Here is a 21153-nt window from a genome sequence, read left to right on the forward strand (position 1 = left end):
AAAAGAAATGGCTGTGTGCAAAACCATGCCGTTGTCAATTAATGAGGTGCTGATGTTCCACTCGTTAGTGAAGAAAGAGACGATGCACAATTAAAAAGTCTCTCAGGAAGTGTCTCAGCCGCACACGGCTAACACTGGACCTACCAACAGTGTAGGGAAAAGTAAAACATTTTTAAAAGTGACTATAGAAGTATCAAGGAAAAGTGAAAGTGGTTCGACAAAATGTACTCTATCTAAACCGGCGAGCAATGGGAGGGAGAGTGCCCAGGCATTGTTCCACGATGGAGGATGGTATGTTTTGTTACGTTAACTCTATACTCTGCATGAAAGCTTCACTTTATTTAGTTGACCAGCTACTGGAAGCTTGCTTCTAAAACAACCAGGCCAATTTAACTGTTACACTTCTGTAAAATCACCATGCAACCACTATTTTAAGCAGCACAATGAGCTAGTAGCTAACAGCTAGCGGTCGTGTTATTGTTTTCAATAACTCTTTTCCTCCTCAGTGCTGTTTGGCATGTCAGGGCTTCTACTGTTTGAGAGGTTTGACTTGACTTCTTCCGTAACGCTTTAAACTAGAAAAGTCTCACTAGAATTGAAATTGGTCACATCAGTTTTGAGGTCTGCACTCTGCAATATTGAGGGAAGCCCAGTTGTTGCATGCACGAACGCACCAGAGAGAAGAGCAGATAATGATCGCGAGTTGGTTCCGTTACACTCGTGAGAAAGTGCAGATTAGAATCCTTTAGCTGATTGCGAGATTATCATTCAATCTGCCTCGGCTTGGACGGCTGCCGAAATATCTTCAATGGGAGAACAATGTCATTGTTCTTTCCCTGCTGTCCGCGACCCAGTCCGAATAGATCTGAGACCCACTTTTGGATCGCGACCCACCAGTTGTGAACTCTGATCTAGACTTCATCGATGTCACAAGTGTAGACAAATACAATGTGCTTAAGCTAACAGCACACAAAAAAATTATTATCTTTCATGTCTTTATTGAACACATTAAACATTCACAGTGCTGTGGAAAAAGTAAGTGAACCCTTGGATTTAATAACTGATTAATCATCCTTTGGCAGCAGTAAACTCAACCAAACATTTCCAGTAGATGTAAATTAGACCTGCACAACATTCAGAAGGAATTTTGGACCATTCTTGCTTACAGAACTGCATCAGCTCAGACATATTCTAGTCTGGTGTGAATGGCTCTCTTGAGGTCATTCTACAGCATCTCAATTGGGTTAGGGTCTAGACTCTGACTGGGCCAAAAGGTGTATTTTCTTTTGTTGAAACCATTCTATAGTGGATCTACTACAATGTTTAGGATCATTGTCCTACTGAATCACCCAACTTCTACTGAGCTTCAGCTGGTGCACAGCCACTTTGGCATAATCCTGTAGGATATCTCCATGATCTTGGGAATGCCCCAAATTAATCGCTCCATTGTTCTTCCCAAACAAGTCAACCTTAGTTTCATCAGTCCATAAAACATTTAGCATTGTGGAGTGTCAAAGTGATCTTTGGAAAACTTCAGGCGTGCAGCAATGCTTTTGTTGAAAAGCAGTGGCTTCCTTCGTGGTGTGCCTGTTTAATGTTTTTCGTAAAGTAGACTCATGAACAGAGATGTTATCCAGTTCCAATGGTTACTTCAAGTCTTCATCTGTCACTCTGGGGTTCTTTTGAACTCATTGAGCATTCTGCTGTGTGCCCTTTGAGTCACCTTGGCTGTATGGCCACTTCTAGTGAGAGTAGCCATAGTACTAAATAATCTCCATTATAAAGTAGCTCTAACCCACACCTCTAATGTTCTTTCATTAACTGGATGCCAGGTTTGTCCACTGCTAACTCCAATCAGCTTTTGTTGATTAACCTAGGGGTTTGCATACTTTTTACAACCAACATTGGGAATGTTTGAATGGTGTATTCAATATGTACAAGAACAGTACAATCATTTGTGTGTTATTAGTTAAATCAGATTGTGTTCGTTATTGTAATACAGATAATGATAAAAAAAAAAATTAAGACATATTTATACATAAATGCAGATAATTTCAAAGGGTTCACATACATTTTCAATTAATTCTGATAGTTCATCTCCACATCATGAAATTAATCTGATTAAAATGTTTAATCGATTGAGAGCCGTTGTCACAACAAGATGATATTAAGTCACAACATGATGCCTTTTTAAAGGATATATCATAAAGTTTTTGACTCATAAAGAATTACGATAATGGAGTGGTAGTAGAGAAAAAGGGGTGCTGTAGAAATACACTCACGGAACACTTTATTAGGAACACTATGGTCCCAAAAAAGTGCCCAAAATGGTTTTCTGCTATTGTAGCCCATCCGCCTCAAGGTTAAATATGTTGTGCATTTTTATCTGAGGGGTTATCTGAGTTACCATAGACCTTCTGTCAGCTCAAACCAGTCTGGCCATTCTCCATTGACCTCTCTCATCAACAAGATATTTCCGTCTCCAGAGCTGCAGCTCACTGGATGTTTTTTGTTTTTGGCACCACTCTGAGTAAATCCTAGAGACTGTTGTGTGTGAAAATCCCAGAAATACTCAGACCAGCCCATCTGACACCAACAATCATGCCACGGTCCAAATCACTGAGATCACATGTTTTCCCCATTCTGATGGATGATGTGAACATTAACTGAAGCTCCTGACCTGTATCTGCATGATTTTATGCACTGCTGCCATATGATTGGCTGATTAGATAATTGCATGCATAAGTAGATGTACAAGTGTTCCAAATAAAGTGCTCAGTGAGTTTATGTTTGTATGTGTCTTCAGTTAATATATTCCCAGCTAATGAAATCAGGTCTGAATAACTTCTGATTCATGTCTAGAATTACGACATTGAATTGTCATTCTAGTTTTATAATTAACTAGTTCGATAATATAAGGAAGGAATGTTCTATATTACAATTCTACTATTTTCTGTCAACGTTTTTAAAACATATCCAACACACATTTAATTTTTGTGTTAATTGTTTTTACTTCCAAATATCTTTATAACCTCTTGCATTTGATTCTATATGTATAATTTTGATTAAAGGGCCACAGTATATCAGCAACTTAAATATTAGTTTATTATATTATTATTATAACAAATTATATTATTATTAGTGCTATCAATCAAATATTTAATCTAATAAATTACATTGTATGCATATGAATAAATCAAATTAATTGCAATTAATTGCATAGATAAATGTATGCTGAGGAAGCCCCTCAAATAACAATAATTAAATATATAATGATTAAATAATTATAAATATTTATATTCAAATAATTCTAAATAAAAATATATATATTTAAAAAAATAATAATTCAGATAATTAAAATGTATTACATTATTTTGGCACACAAGTTAAGCATTAAAAAAATACAATTCAAAGGTGTCTTTAGAATGCAATATATAGTTTTTTTTTCCATATTATCTATGGAAAAGTCTATCATTGGCCTACAGTTCACAGTAATACATTTTTCAAGTGAATTCATCAATCAGTCCAAGATATGTTATAAGGGCTTGTCTAAAGCACAATGCACAATTGCATCATAAATATACCATTTAAAAAATAAAATAATTTTTATCCCCTTTTCTCCCAATTTGGAATGCCCAATTCCCACTACTTTGTAGGTCCTGGTGGTGGTGCGGTTACTCACCTCAGTCCGGGTGGCGGAGGACAAGTCTCAGTTGCCTCCACGTCTGAGACGGTCAATCCGCGCATCTACTCACGTGGCTCGTTGTGCATGACACTGCAGAGACTCGCAGCATGTGGAGGCTCATGCAACTCTCCACGATCCACGCGCAACTTACTACACGCCCCATTGAGAGGAGGTTACCCCAGGTGACTCTACCCTAACTAGCAACCGGTCCAATTTGGTTGCTAAGGAGACCTGGCTGGAATCACTCAGCATGCCCTGGATTCGAACACGCGACTCCAGGGGTGCTAGTCAGCGTCAACTCATTCCATCAAGCTGTGTTAGTACCAGAGCATGTCAGCTGAGCGGCGCAGTGAGAATTCTACCAGAACGGAGATCGCTTTTTTGACAACTGAAGAACAATTATGTATTTCACTTCTGACTGTATTTCCTGGTATCAGTCCATGATTTCATTATTGCAATAAATGACTCAAAAAAACGTTTAAGTTTAAAAGATGTAAAAGTGTTTTTCTGGGTCGGTTGTGTCACTCAGGTCCAATTTAAACTGAAAAGCATGAATTTGCACATATGCGAGATGCCGCACCACTGCACATATTTGATATCACTTTTAGAGGCATGTTTAAATAAAGGTAATTTAGAACTGAAAAAAAAAATGTAAGGCATTATTTGAAGATGTTCAACAGCATATGTGCTAACAAAGAAATGCTTACAAATGCTAACAGTTTGGTAGACCCGATTATCTAACAGCTGTGGTAAACCAGTCCAAAGTAAACAGCGAGATTTTATATACCTAAAACACAACAATACAATCACATCATTTCAGATGTGTACATTACTAATCATTTGATCATTTAATAAATGTTGTCGTATACTTCACACAGATGGGCACCTCAGCCCATGTGGGCAAAGGAGCAGTTTCTCGGTACAGTGTACATGCCCAGAAACAAGTAAACTACTGAGAATTTCATGTTGGAGTGGGATTTAAGCAAACTTTTTATACCGGTTAGCATGAGTAGTACTTGAGCGGAGCGTCCGCTTTGGCCGTGAGTGGTTAAGCAGAGCACACAAGAATTGAGCGGGTTGTTGAGCGGAGTATAACACCGCTCCGCTTCGCTCACATGCTCTGGTTTGTACACAAGAATGTGTTCTCATCTTGTGTTGTCTGCTCTTGGTAAGTGTTGTTTGTTCTCTGTTGTTTGAGCTGTGTGTTGCCTGTACAGCAAGTTTTGCTTACTGCCCCCTGGAGAAAACAGGTGGTACTCCATGCTTGAATTACTTATCCACCTTTTTCCTCTGGGTCTTTCTGGGGAAACGTATGTGGGTGTGACTTCAGCCAGAAGTCGTTCTATAGCATTTGCTAGCTTTGAACCCTTTTTAGACCCTTATTTTGAAATGATCCGAGCGCAAATGGTCAACGCAAAATATAGTTTTAAATGGGGTGCAAAACATTTTGTGATTGGATCACAAAAAAACACATACAGAGATGCACGTTACCACATCACATTTGAGGTGTAACGCTGTCTTGAATGATGCATCCTGGACGGTAGTGGAGCTCCGACTCTCAATCAACCACTGCGCCGAACAAAAGTCTGAATTTATGTGCAGATTTTAAAAGAAATAAACATCCGATCGGAACAATTTTAAAAAACGATTACATACCCAAGGAGGAGAACTTCAAGGCAAAGATTCTCTTCAACACCCTCTCCTCAAAATCCCTACACCGCAACAACAACAGTGTTTACTTGATAATGGAAGTAATGCCCCCATTTTGTGCTAAGCATCATGGGACGTAGGCAAGGCAATTTATTTATAAAGCATAATTAAAAACAACAGGTAGTTGACCAGTGTGTAGGAAAAAGGTGGATATGGGAGGAATATTCCTTATTACGTTCCAGGGACATGATTAATTGTGTTAATGTTTTAATGCGTTATTTTTATATTATTAATCGCACTGAATTTTCATGTTAAATCGGCAGCCCTAATTATTATTGCTCTGTTGTGTGAAGATAGTTTTACTCCCTGTCAAGTTTAGTTTAGCAGAAAAAAACTATTACTATTACTCTCATGGTTCTTTTGAAAGGAAAGCAAGTCTGTGGGCAGTTAGGGGTTCTCAAGAGGAGAAGGGCAATAGATCATTGGACAGGGGGACAAGATGAGGGCAGATGAGAGCAAAGGTGAACAGCCTAATGAGATATTAATTTATTACAACCAACAGATGAATCAACCATTGAATGAAGAGGTGAAGAGGCTGACTAAACAGAGTTTATTTATCTGTGTGTGTGTGTGTGTGTGTGTGTGTGTGTGTGTGTGTGTGTGTGTGTGTGTGTGGACTGTTGAGTGTGAGTAATTTAGTGGGTCAAGAGGGTCATCAAAAAAGCTTGGCAAGAAATGACCTCCTCACCTTTGTAATGTCTGATTAGATAAAACTGTATATGTATGTATATATATATATATATAATAATAAGTACTGTAAGAAAAACAGAGAAATTTCATTAATGACTATAAGGCATGTACACGTGTATTAGAATTTATAAATCAATTATATGCAGTTATGCCAACATGCATAAAACAGGCAACTTTCCTCCAATACTTGCCAAGTAGCGAGGAATTTAAACCTATCAGTAAACCTATTCAATCTTATTTTAATCCAAAACATACTGCTTTCTGCTTTACCAGTGTATCCTTTACAATACGGTCCTGTACATTTTCATACTAATGTTGAATAAGTGTTATTAATCATTTATAACATGTGAGGTAAAATGGGTCTCTATTTGGCAGGTATTGCATGAAATCACCCGTTTTTTGTTTTGTTTTTATTTGCAATTTTTTAATTGCAAATCAGTGATTTATAATGCATTTTTAAATGCCTTATTAGACATTTATGAACCCCTTTATAACACCTTAACAAATGGAAAAAAATTGGTAAATTTCTAAGCAATATCACACGAGCAAGAGTGCAATATGGCCCTATATCAGCACTGCTGTGATTCGGCCGCAGGTCAAGTGTCGCAGGTAATCACAGCAGTGCTGATTTAGGGCCATATTGCACTCTTGCTCGTGTGATATTGCTTAGAAATTTCCAAATATTTTCCATTTGCAAGTGTGATTTTACTTATATACAACAGTTCAATGAACAAGTAAATTTTTTTAAAATTAGGAAAAACTGAGTATGGTCATAAAAACACATTTGTGCATGGAAATACTTTCTTACGTGATGGATTAGAATCTGCTGTTGCTGGTTTAAAAAAATTATGTGTCCAAGTCTTCGTTAGTCACTTCAGAAATAGTATCACGGCTTGTGCTGTTTCGAACAAGTTATTGGATAAACAAGGATGGATGTGAGTGTGTGTGTGAGGAAGAGAGAGAGAGAGAGAGAGAGAGAGAGAGAGAGAGAGAGACTGAGCATGTGTGATCACCTGTTGCCAAACCCAAGCAGAGATGCTGTCAGCTTTCTGAAGGTCAGCTTTCTCGGTGGAAAAATAGGTGTCCAAGCAGGGGTATTTCTCTCTATTTCCCGGTAGCCGGTGAAAGAGTCTTTCACTATAGAAACCGCAATGTACTCTGCCATTTTGAACAGTACTTTTTCTCCAATGTGGATACTCCAGTAAGAGGTAAGTAATGAGTTGTGTAATAAATCTGTCTGTTGTGTCTCTCAGCTGTGATGTGCCATAATGCTGAAGTTATTTGTTTAAAGCCATTTAAAGCTATTTTCTAGCTGTAGTTGTTTAGTAGTAGTAAATCAAGCGATCACGGAGCACTGTTGTATATAAACAATGACTGACGGATTCACTTCACGTCATCAACTGCTCATATTACACACAAAAATGATCTTTTGCACCACCTGCTGGCTAACATATGTAATGTCAAAAAATTAAATAGAAAATACATGTAAGAGACACTTATACACTGCTCTTACACTTTAGTTTAGAACGGCACAAACACAAACGGAGTGATATACACACAGTGAAGCGTCTAAGTGCTGATGGTGTCAGACCATCAGTGCTCATGGAACGTCTCTCGTCCAATCAGATTCAAGGACCGGAACTAACTGTTATATATTTACCAATATACACCGATCAGACACAACATTAAAACCACCTGCCTAATATTGTGTAGGTCCCCCTCATCCTGCCTAAACAGTGCCAACTCGTGAGAAGAATATTATCTCAGAATGCTAATCTGAGACGCGAGTTGACACTGTTTTGGCAGGACGAGGGGGACCTACACAATATTAGGCAGGTGGATTTAATGATTGGGTGATCGGTAAATAGTTTTATAATAGTAGACAAAAAATAGTTTAGTTAATTTATGCATTGTATGTATTGTGTTATTGAGAGAAAAAAGTGGTATATTTGGAGGAAAAAGAAAGCATAATGATCAAAGAATACTACTTGGTTACTTTGTCTTCCAGACAGTTTATCCATAGAACACAATAAAGCCAGTGAATCCTCAGCAGAACTCATCATGAGGGGAGACGTGCCTGTGCAGGCCTGCTGCGTGGTGCACATGCCTGGGATGAAGGTGTGTCTCAGGAAAAGATTTAGATCCTGGAGGCATGGCTAAAAAGCACCAAAGAGAAGAAAAGACCACGTGTCAGGGAGATCAGGGCCTGTAGAAACAAGCGTCTCAAAGCACTTTCAGGATCAGGTTTCTTCTGTAGCCTTCAGCAAGAGAAAACATGTCACAACCCAAACACTAAAAGATTCAGGCCATTCTATCAAATTGAACATCCAGACAAGAACAGCTACTATAGTCAGAGAAGTTACAGATACGACACTGACTGAAATAAGAGAAACTGTCCAGACATCAACAATCTCTTCAGCACTGCTTTTGTAGCCTGAAACATTTTGTTTATAAAAAAAAATAAAGCCCAACACCCAAGTATCTCCATCCCTGCAGTCATGCACGATGTTGACAACATCATGTTCTTTGGTTTCTTTTGAGTAGGAGGAACTGGAAAGCTTTATGTCATCAAGGATCTAACATAGATGGAGCCAAATACAGACCAATTATTGAGAAAAAAACGTGTGCAAAAATTACACAACCTAAATTTAAAGATATACTCCAGAAGACTCAAGACTGTAATCGATGCAAAAGGACGATGTTCAAATTATAAATGGGGAAACATGAGTGGAGACTTGAATGCATAGGTCACACTTTACATTACTCTTCCCTTTCTTTGTTAAGGGTTTACAAAGGGGTACATTAATGACTATAAGGCATTTACACGTGTATTAGAATGTATAAATCAATTATATGCAGTTATGCCAACATGCATAAAACAGGCATCTTTCCTGTAAGAATCAGGTATGACCCAATACAAGACTAAATGTCCATCTTCATAGCGTCACTTTTTTACTAAACAGAATTATGGCAAATATGAGGACACACAACTCTTGCTAACTCTGCTAAATTAACACCTATCCAACTTTCCGCTGAACATGTTCACGGATGGGGTTTTTCCTTCAAATTCGGACATTTTCGTGTCCCAGGGGTTGATTATTTAATAATCACATAAAACTGAATTGGAAACATTTAACCAGGCTTTCATCATGTAATTGTGGCACTTTTCAAATGCCTTTTAATGTGTAGATTTGATTGTTTTTGTCTTGTCCCAGAGCCAGACTTTTAATATTTAAACTATGAAAGTCCATTATAAAAAATACTAATTATTAGTTATTAAATAATCAAAACAAAGAGTAAAAACATAAACCATTTCAATAGTTATTTTGTGAAAAATATTTCTATTCCTTCAATAATCCATGTAAATATCACCTGAGAGCAGAATATTTTTATTGGGCGTCATATCCCATAAAGCTGTAATTTTGTCAAATTATGCAAAAAGTGTGAATATTTTGTGCATTTAGCAAGACAAATGAGCCAGCAATTAAATAAAATTTTTTTTAAAAATGTAATTTCCATCAGTGTCATTTCCAGCACAGAATTCTATTATACACAATACAGAATTTGAGATGCGCTGGAAATGACACTGCGGTAGGAATTCTCAAGACAAAAACTAAATAAATGTACTGTGATGCATGTTCATACTCTTTTGAACATCGCTAGTTGAATAATAATAAAAAAATATATACACTCACCTAAAGGATTATTAGGAACACCTGTTCAATTTCTCATTAATGCAATTATCTAATCAACCAATCACATGGCAGTTGCTTCAATGCATTTAGGGGTGTGGTCCTGGTCAAGACAATCTCCTGAACTCCAAACTGAATGTCAGAATGGGAAAAAAAGGTGATTTAAGCAATTTTGAGCGTGGCATGGTTGTTGGTGCCAGACGGGCCGGTCTGAGTATTTCACAATCTGCTCAGTTACTGGGATTTTCACGCACAACCATTTCTAGGGTTTACAAAGAATGGCGTGAAAAGGGAAAAACATCCAGTATCGCGGCAGTCCTGTGGGCTGAAAATGTCTTGTTGATGCTAGAGGTCAGAGGAGAATGGGCCGACTGATTCAAGCTGATAGAAGAGCAACTTTGCCTGAAATAACCACTCGTTACAACCGAGGTATGCAGCAAAGCATTTGTGAAGCCACAACACGCACAACCTTGAGGCGGATGGGCTACAACAGCAGAAGACCCCACCGGGTACCACTCATCTCCACTACAAATAGGAAAAAGAGGCTACAATTTGCAAGAGCTCACCAAAATTGGACAGTTGAAGACTGGAAAAATGTTGCCTGGTCTGATGAGTCTCGATTTCTGTTGAGACATTCAGATGGTAGAGTCAGAATTTGGCGTAAACAGAATGAGAACATGGATCCATCATGCCTTGTTACCACTGTGCAGGCTGGTGGTGGTGGTGTAATGGTGTGGGGGATGTTTTCTTGGCACACTTTAGGCTCCTTAGTGCCAATTGGGCATTGTTTATATGCCACGGCCTACCTGAGCATTGTTTCTGACCATGTCCATCCCTTTATGGCCACCATGTACCCATCCTCTGATGGCTACTTCCAGCAGGATAATGCACCATGTCACAAAGCTCGAATCATTTCAAATTGGTTTCTTGAACATGACAATGAGTTCACTGTACTAAAATGGCCCCCACAGTCACCAGATCTCAACCCAATAGAGCATCTTTGGGAAGGGGTGGAACGGGAGCTTCGTGCCCTGGATGTGCATCCTACAAATCTCCATCAACTGCAAGATGCTATCCTATCAATATGGGCCAACATTTCTAAAGAATGCTTTCAGCACCTTGTTGAATCAATGCCACGTAGAATTAAGGCAGTTCTGAAGGCGAAAGGGGGTCAAACACAGTATTAGTATGGTGTTCCTAATAATCCTTTAGGTGAGTGTATATTAAGAGTGTGAAATTTTTTTAATGTGATATTAGTTTCTAGAAATCAACAGTGCTAGAAGTGCCCAAAGCCAGAAATTTGAGCAGTTTTGTCCCCATAAGAAGGCTATATACAGTATGTAGATCAGAAATGGACCCTAATAACTTGGATCTTCTTTAAGCACACAGTTATTAGTTATTTAGTTATTAGTTATTCAGTTATTAGTGTCCATTTCTGATCTACAGGTGAGTGAGTTTTTTGTTTTTTCTCTCTCTCTCTGTCTCGCTGTCGCTCCGTGTTGGCCCATTTACATTTACATTTATGCATTTGGCAGACGCTTTTATCCAAAGCATCTTACAGAGCCCTTATTACAGGGACATTCCCCCCGGAGCAACCTGGAGTTAAGTGCCTTGCTCAAGGACACAATGGTGGTGGCTGTGGGGATCGAACCGACAACCTTCTGCTTAACAGATTAGTGCTTTAGCCTGCTATGCCACCACCACTCCACGTACGTACTGCCGGGGGCTCCCCGGCCTGAGGCAAAGCCAGGAGGAGGGTAGAGCGGTGGAGGGCGGGGCTGGAACAACGCAAGCCTGATGGGGGCTCGAGGGATAAAGGCGGCCAGTGACGACAGTTCTCGAGAGAGAGAGAGAGAGACTTGCAGGCAGCTGCTCTGTGTGTTTTTTTAATTCTTTATTAAATATAATTTATATTATCAAGCTGGTTCTCGCCTCCTCCTTTCCCTTATACCCTTTACACACCTATACATTTCCATATCGATGGTATGTGTGAACAGAGCCATAAGATTACTGGTTTCAGTTCATATGATGTCAGGATACACTGAAAAAAAAAAGTTCTGACAGAGATGACAAATTTACTCCCCGCAGTAACACCGGTGAATCGGAAGTAAGAAAAATGTAATCTGAGCAGAGTGAAGTTCCGTTACATCCAATAAAATTACCTGCCTTCTTTGGGAACGCGCAGAGCTCTTTGTAGTGATATAAATACACTTTACTGTGCTTTTTAGCCTCATATGGCATTTCCGTCTTCGAATGCTAGTGATAGAATATTGTTCTCTGTAGTTCATCAGTCTTATTTGCAGGGTTGTGGACTCGAGTCGAATTACTTGGATTCGAGTCACAAATTTGATCACTTGCGACTCGACATAATCAAAGAAGACTTGCGTCTCGACTTAGACTTTGAAAACAATGACTTGCAACTTGACTTGGACATGGAGCCCTCTAAATTAAAAAGACTTTATACTGTCTAAAACCAAATATCAGAGTTGTACATTTAAAAATGCGCAGCAAATCAACGATTAATTTCCCCAATAAACAACTAATTTGATTTTCAAATCTGCATTTTCACGCTCCACATTCAACTTATCAGAAAACCAACCAATCAACTTCCACGAGATTAAGACCAAAGATTGCACATTCAAGGATGACACAGCCAAAATGATGCCAAAGGTCATTTCATATGGATATAAAGAATACAATATTGAAGGCAACAGAAATATTGCAACATGTAAAACTACTGGCTCAGAAATTACAGATGCTTCATCAACAATGTCCAATTTTGTGAGGCAACGTCCCACAGACAGAGGTTAGATGAGATCATGTTAGCTGGGTTAGCTAGTTAGCTGGCTACTTACGTAGTTCCACAGAGCTCAATGCACTGCAACTACAGATTTGGCATGAATTATTTTGCATGCCTCATTGCTGAAACCAGCTAAAAAATGCACTGAGGACCACAGTTAGGGGTGTGAATACGTCATCCTGTAGGGTTTCCACCCATCCCGTAAAATACACGACTTGTCCCATATTTAAGCTGTTCAGGTAGTGTCACAGCAAAATTGCACCACATCGTTAATTTAAAATGAAGAAGGGAATTTTACCTGCGGTGGGTAAAGGGTTGTCCACACATAAAACTTGCAGATACTGTGGAGGGTGTGTTAAGGGACCGTCTGAAAAGTCCACACATTGTGTTAAACCTGATAATAATGTGGAAGGTGTAATTACAATAGTAATTAATACACTGACACTAATTTGGGCAAAGATAACTATTAACTTGTTTAAGACTTGACTTAGGACTTGATTTGGACTTGCCTGTCTTGACTTGGGACTTGAATGTAAAGACATGAGCAGGGGCATAGCACCATATATTGGGCCCCAGGCACAGAACAATTTTAGGGCCCCCTGACTAATTTGGGTTTGTAGTGGGGATAATACCCAGTATAAATATTTTAGTTGGATATTTATCAGTGCTAATTCATAACTTTTTATTTTCAAATGCAAATATTATTATAATGATGCAATGCATTATAAAAAAATATTTCCATTAATCTTACATTTCTTAATATAAATGATTTCTCAGCGTATGCTGTTAATTATGAAGGGGCCTTCTAATCTTCTAAGTAACCCTTCTAGGCACAATTTTATAATGTTCATTTTACAAATTATATTGTGTCAGTTTTTTATCATATTGGTTGCATTTTAGCTTTTAATAAATGTCTGGAAATTGCATTTATTATTTATATGTGTTACATGTTTATTGTTTAAATGCATAAATTGTTCTGTTTACAATTATTTACACGGATACTCTGAGCACATGCTAAATCGGTACTATCCTTTTAAATAGACAACGACATCTGAGAATGACAACGGTTGATTTTGCGCCGCACACATTATTTTGGTGGCTTAATGTAAGGAAAATTTCAGTTCTAAAAAATAACATTTAGTCATCGATTAGATGTTTATCTAATGGTAAATTGTGCACTGAAGTAAAATATGTTTATACAGTAGATGCATGAGTAGCGGCAGATGTTGACAGTTTGATTTGAATTGTGCTCATCAATTTATTAAGCAAGCATCTGATTGTTGATCACTGTTTAATGAAGAGCATGCAATGATGCAGTTGCTAATAATGTTACCTACCACCTGGTGAATATTTCAATTTTATTTTCTTGTCAAAAGTACACAAATAATTCTTGCATTTGGTGCATACCAAGTGTTCATTTTGGACGATGTTTGCATGAATATCAAACAAATATTCACCCAAGTAGATATGTTGACAGGAATGGTTCACCTTAAATGAAAAAAATTGTCGACTACATCCCACTCTTTCTCCGCTCCATTTTCTTGTGAATGTCCGATTTTGGATTCATTTCTGTAGATACATTAACGGACTAATGACATCATGACGTGTACTCAGTTTGGACCGCACACTGGCTGATGGACCAGACCACTTTCGCTTTTGTTGATGGGGAGTGGGAGTCACTATCATGGGAGGAGACAAGACAGATTATAGGGGAACTTCCCATTTTTACAGGTGGAAAACAGAGTCTTGAGATGTTTTATTCCAACCAATTGCATGTTATTACTATATATACTATATATAACACATGATAATATAATGGAAAATCAATTAAGCTTTTCTGTGGGCCCCCCTCCAGTGAGCGCCCCTGTTACTAAGGTCCATGATTACTCGTGGTCCAACACCCCTGGACTTGAGACTAACATGTGACTTGCAAAACAATTACTTGGTCTCACCTCTGCTTATATGAAGGGTCGTCACATACAATGTCATTAAGTCTCAAGCAACGAAATAAATGTAAACATAAAAATAGAAAACATCACCAAAATTACAGACCGCATACGATCAGATTTCAATACAAATCAGATACAAATGAATACCTCATCATGTTTTCAAATAAGAAGCCTACATTTCTGACACAGCCGTGTAGATATCATTTCTGGCAAATTACGTTTATCAGCATTTGGCGTTGATGTGTGAATGGTACTAAAATAATGGAAAAAAGATAGAAAGTCATTCCATGTGGTTGCCTACAATTACAAGTAAAGTCAACCCAATGATTTTCCTGTAATTTACCTGGCTGTATGTGTAAGGAGCTAGTGAACCAGTAAATAACCATTTAGATAGCTACTATACTTTGGGGACAAAATTGTCCCTAGAAGTGAGCTACATCTGACGAAACCACACTTTCCATTTGGAAAGGTCCTCAAAGAGAAAAATGATCTGTAACATATTAGTCAATTCTAAAAAATCTAAATGATAAAAATACCCAGTCTGTTTAACAACATTCACAGTATCGGACTGCCAAGTTCTCACAGTGGCTGGAGTAGTAAAGATACAAGCACAGAAGGTTAAGTTCAATTGTAAGTGCAATTAGTGTGGATTGGTTAAGTGCTTGCGGAACAGATGTATTTTCAGCTGGTTCTTAAATGTTGAGAAGGTAACAGCAGAACGTGTGGAGGTTGGAAGCTCATTCCACCACAGTGGAGCAGAGAAAGTGAACAATCGTGAAATAGACTTGAAATAGAGATAGACCCAGTCTCACATTGTAGAAAAGAAACAAATGGCAAAACTACAGCACATCAACTCAGTTTAGATATTTTGATTGATGGCTTACAAATCTGCCATTGAATGTCATTCCACAAAATCCACTCCAGAAGGAGATTACAGGCGAGCTAGATTTCACCTACCTTACAAAATAAAACTATAGCTATAATAACAAAATTCTTGTCCTGTTTTTGACTTGTTAATGCATTTTTCCCATTGCCTTTCATTTTTCAAAATAAATAAATCGAGTTATAAGCTGTGAAGTTATAAAATGTAATCCACAGTATTCACATGAAGCGTAGTGTTTAAAAAAAAAAATCTTCCCTTTTCTCCCCAATTTTGAATGCACTCTAAGTCCTCGTGGTCACTTAGTGACTCGCCTCAATCCAGGTGGTGGAGGACAAATATCAGTTGCTTCCGTGTCTGAAACCGTCCATCTGCACATCTTATCACGTGGTTTGTTGAGCACATCACCTCAGAGACATAGTGCATGTGGAGGCTTCATGCTATACTCCGAGGCATCCACACACAACTCACCACCCCACCGAGAGCGAGAACCACACATTATAGCAACCACGAGGAGGTTACCCCATGTGACTCTACCCTCCCTACCAACCAGGCCAATTTAGTTGTTTAGGCGACCTAGCTGAAATCACTCAGCACACCCTGGATTCAAACTCATGACTCCAGGTTGGTTGGTCAGCGTCAATACCCGCTGAGCTACCTAGGCCCCCGAGTTTAAAGGTTTTTAACATGTTTACTAAAAATTACCCAGAAACTACCAACTATCCACACTTCCTCTATTTCCTCAATGAATACACCTACCTTGTCCATGATAAGTAAGTATATGTTGTATTTGGCCAACACCATGTGGTTGTTGCTCTGAATCAGTTGTTGAATTCTGATTCACTGAAGCCACTGTCAATAGAATGTTGGCGGCTCCTCCAAGTATTTTGAGGGGGAAAGTAAGATTGTCAGAATATGTAAATAATGAACATTACATTCCTTCATCTGGCAGATAATTTCACAGAAAACTTATAGTGCTTTCAAGGTACTCATACATTTTATTTATCAGCATGTACTTTCCTTTGGAAATGAATCCAAAACCTTCATCCCATGTACATGAACCTAATTAATTTTATTTCTTTGTTTTTAAATGGAAATACAGTTCTTCTTACAAGGACGGCCTGACAGTATACTTTTGAGGAGGAATGGACCAATGCAATTTATTCCAAGACATCTGGGCCTCAAAAGATTATCATACTGGTGCCAAATCCTAAAAACAACAAGAGTCAACAGGAAATGGAAGCACACACCACAATAATTATTAGTTAGGCCTTTCCAACTGAAGAAAACAAAAAAAATTCAGCTAAAAAATGACCCATGTGTGACCAGTCTGAACTTTCTGGCGGATGTAAGAGCGTCCTCCATGGGGCGTATTCCACTCCAAAGCTCTGGATTAATGATCTTCAGAGTAGTTTGTCTTCAACCCTGTGTGACAGACTTGCCATAAACACAGCAGGAAGTAGGCTGAGGTTAGGAGACAAGTTCTTCTGGTGGAATGTGAACTGCTTTCTGGAGGTGAAGAAAGGCTTTCTCAGGAGATAACATAACAGGACAAAGTGTCTTGCAGTATTGATTGTGATTGATAACATTAAGGTAATCTCGCAATGTTGCTTATTCTGGCCACAAACTGCATACTTTGACAGGAAGACACCAACCATCATCCATTCCTCTTTGTTTTTTTACGTGCCATTTGGGGGTGGCTTTAAAAAAAAAAATAGATTATAACACCAATGATAGACTACCGTTAAAAAATTAATTATGTAAAAAAGGCAGAGCAGTCCCCATACATGTTTGTACAGAAAACATTAAAAAAAAATTTATAGCCTATAGACTGTGTTCAGAATTTCTGCCCACCAAATGGAAAGACTCCAATTACATTCTTTATATATTAGTTATTGCAGTCATTGTATTTTATAGACTTGTGTAGACTTAATCTAAAAAAAAATCACATGAAAATATCTATATGCAAATGATCAGTGAACGGACTGTGGGCATATAAATTGTTTCATCTGGAATATCCAGTTACGTAAGCTCTTTGATTGGGTGCCACTCAAAAAAAAAAAAGAAAAAAAAAAGGGACTGTTTGCATCCCAAAAAGTGAGCGGAAACATCACCACCTCCCTGACTGGCTGTAGGTTCCTGTTGGGCTTTGCAGCAGCTCTAAACAGCCTTAAATTACTGCTTCTGTTTCACAAGGTCAAGAGCATTTTTTCTCCCCTTTCTTCTGCATTAAAATCACTGTTGTACACTTTCAGTCTTTAGTTGTCTATCTTTCGTCTCTAACTTTCCCTCTCTTTCTTTCTCTTACCCTCTACACCCCCTTGTGTTTTAATGACTTACATATGTTACTCATTTATGTAGGGTGACTGACTGTGATTTATAACTATAACACAAAGACTCTCAAAAAGCAGTTTCTTTTCTATCTTTCCAGATTTCTATGCCATGGCCTCTTCACCTGCAGTTTTAATCAATTAGAATGTGCAAAACAAGAAGTTTTAGATTTGCTCTTCAGTCAAACAGAGGATCTTTAATGAATAATCAATTGATGATATGAGTGGGAATGCAAGTTATCCCAAAGAAGATAAAAGGAAGCTGACTAGAGTTTTCAACATCTTATGGTGAAAGACTGAGCCAATGAAGTCATTCGAAGGAGGAAGAGAATATATAGCAGAGAATATGTCTGTAGGGAGGGTGGAGACACAGTTAAACATTCCTGGCGTAAAGCATTACACACCACTTGTCATTAAATGCCCAACCCTTAGGACACAAATACTTCACAGCACACTCTCTCTTTTCTGAACCATTGTCTTTGCTCCTTACACACCCATAGAGAAGACAAATCACGAATGAAATTTCTACTGTTTTTCCTAGATAGCAATTATATTAGATTGAAAGCAAATGGAGCCCTTGAGTTTAATGCGTTTTAGATGTTTCTCCTGAGCTAAAGACCCCAGTAATCTCACATGTGTCTCCTTTGGAGTTTCAGAAGAAAACGAGGTATTGAACTGTGCTGAGAATTGCCAAGAAACCAAAGTCTGCAATTAAAAAATCATGAGCTGGAATATTTTGCATCAAATTCTCCTTAGAGTCTGTCAACAATTGACTCATTTGTACCTAATTTGTATTTATTTGGTATTTTGTTATCTTTCCAAAGGAGTTTTAGGAAAAACATCTGAGATTTGTTTGATCTTTAAATCAGACAGTTCACCCAAAGATGATAATTCCTTCATCATTTACTCACCCTTATGACGTCTCAAACACTTATGACTTTCTTTCTTCTGCGGAACACAAACAAATATGTTCTGAATAATGTACAATGTCTGCAGTGTTGGGTAAGTTACACAAAAAAAGTAATTCAATACAAATGAATAATTACTATTCTAAAATTTTAATCAGATTACTAACTTTACTGATTACATGATTTTCAAATAATCAATTATTACTTATAAGCTACTTTACAAACACTTTGCACAGAAAAGTCAATATTTCTGTATTGTGTTAGTATTTCATTCTTGTTCATTGAATCGTTAGATGGAACATGATGTTCAGCTGTCACAGAAATGCAAACCGATGTACATATTAACGTAATTCATTTTTTAAAATGTATTCTACATTTATAATGTTATTTTAAAAATATATTTGAGACAAGTAATTAACTTCTTTGATAGTCAGTAACTGTAATCTGATTACAAGAATTTAAAATGTAATGTGCCTCACTGGTTTTTGTACTAAAACGTTATTATATTACATTTATTAATGACTTTATAATTAGATTACACCCAACACTGGATGTCTGTTTATCCATACAATGCAAGTCAATGGGGTCCAACACTTTCAAACTCCAAAAAGGACAAAATAATCCAAGTGATTCAAATGATAATATGGATTTCAATTTTGGTCTGTTTCTCACACAAAGCAATTGTATCGCTTCAGAAGACATGGATTAAACCACTTAAGGATAACCACTCAAGGATTACCAAAATAATGATTTATGTCTTTTTTGGAGCTTGAAAGTTTTGGACTACATTTTATGGACAAACACAAATCATCCTTTTTCTAAATATCTTCTTTTGTGTTCTGCAGATGAAAGAAAGTCATTTGAGTTTGAGAGGGCATGAGGGTGAGTAAATGGAGAGAGAATTATTATTTTTGGTTGAAATGTCCCTTTAAGTACCATCATTCCTCAGTTTTAAAAGTGCAACCATTGAGCAATAACACACAATAAAGGTGAAGAAGTTTGTTTATATTCCTACTAAAACTCTATGAAGACTAGGCAACTCAATCTGCAAACTCTTCTTTTCATCTCAATGAGGGCGAGACAGCCGAACAGTGTTTAATGAACAACCTCAAAGGTCTCATTCACATGCAGTCTAGTTCAGTGTGTATTAGTGCAGTCACACACTGTTGCTTGGTAAGCCTTTCTATAATTTCACAACAAACACACAACCAAACACACACATTTGAAAAATCTAAATCCAAAACAAGTCAAACGCTTTTTGATGATAGATTTGTGTAGAAGAAACCATGTAAGAAATGTTTAGTAACGTTACGTAACAATGAGCTTCGTGGTTTTATTTAAGTCAAAATGATCAGTTAGCATGATTAAATGAATCCAACCTTACTGCATTAAGTTACACCAATGAAAGTACGTTATACGGGTCTGAAATAACCCCTTCAGGTAACAACGGCACCGTTTAACTTTTTAAATAGAAAGAGAATGAGGTAGAAAATGTCCAAAAATGGAAGAATGTGCTTACCTTTGCTTTTTGAAGAGTTAGTTTGTCTTGAGACCGTGACTGGAGAGTTGAGGTAAACTCAGTTTAGGTTGTCATAGTTTTGTTGGAATTCCACTGCAGACTTCTGCAAAGAAATGTTTAAGATTCCAACTTTCTGCTGGAAGTTCCTAGCTCATTAATGTCTCATTTGTCATTTCCGTCTCTTCTAAACTCAAATCTCAATGTAAGTGAAAAGGAAACAGCCGCCAGTTCTGGCGTGGATCCTCCCCCTGTTCTCCTCTTCCCCCTAAACTTCTCTTGCGTTCCCAGTCTCCCTCCCCGAATGTGTGTTGGCTTGCAGGACACACACGAGAGATTGGGGGATGGGGCCGAAACAATACCAGCAGTGCAGTTGCCTTCACACCAGTAATCATGGAGCTACATGACAGAGTCTGATGAGTTGAATGAGATTGCAGACAAGGAAAATAACCAAAACAAAACTTTAAAATACTTTGCAGCTCGCATTTCTTCACAATTGCACAGATTCCTCCCAATGTGAAAGAAAAATCCCAAATGAAATCTCTTTAAAATGAGTCTCCATTCGCTCTTCATTTAATCTCATTAATCTCTGATTTTTCTCCTGAGGTGAAGACCGCAGTAATCCTAAATGTCTCTTTTAGAGTTCTCAAGAGGTCTCAGTGATGTTTCAAAACTGTGCTCAAATATGCCAAGACTGAAAAGCCTTTCACACATTTCAGAGACCAAATGATCTGATCTATGCTATCAGGAGTGGAAAAAGTACTCAAAAGTACTCATAAGTGAAAGTAAAGTTACAACATCTATATACAACTTTAGTAAAACGAAATAGTGCCTGGCTTTAAAATAACTTGAAGGGTCACAGATTTTTTGAGATGCTAACAGATATGTACAGGTTCCCCATCATTGAAAACAATTATAGCACTCATTTAGTTCATTGTTAAGGGTAAAGTGGTAGTAGAGTAGGCTAACCTGTCATTCGAGTCTTCATTATTC

General features: G+C 37.8%; 1 protein-coding gene across 1 annotated transcript in view; it reads right to left on the reverse strand.

Annotated features, from left to right (window-relative positions):
• Positions 1 to 20403, reverse strand: part of LOC127649621 (tensin-3-like) — a 60206-nt gene extending 39803 nt beyond the window's left edge. The window contains exon 1 of the mRNA XM_052134821.1: positions 20164 to 20403. The gene's annotated coding sequence lies outside the window, so the exon portion shown is untranslated. The remainder of the gene's footprint in view (positions 1 to 20163) is intronic.
• Between the last annotated feature and the right edge of the window lie 750 nt (positions 20404 to 21153).

This window comes from Xyrauchen texanus, chromosome 9 (assembly GCF_025860055.1).
Source record: "Xyrauchen texanus isolate HMW12.3.18 chromosome 9, RBS_HiC_50CHRs, whole genome shotgun sequence".
Lineage (NCBI taxonomy): Eukaryota > Metazoa > Chordata > Actinopteri > Cypriniformes > Catostomidae > Xyrauchen > Xyrauchen texanus.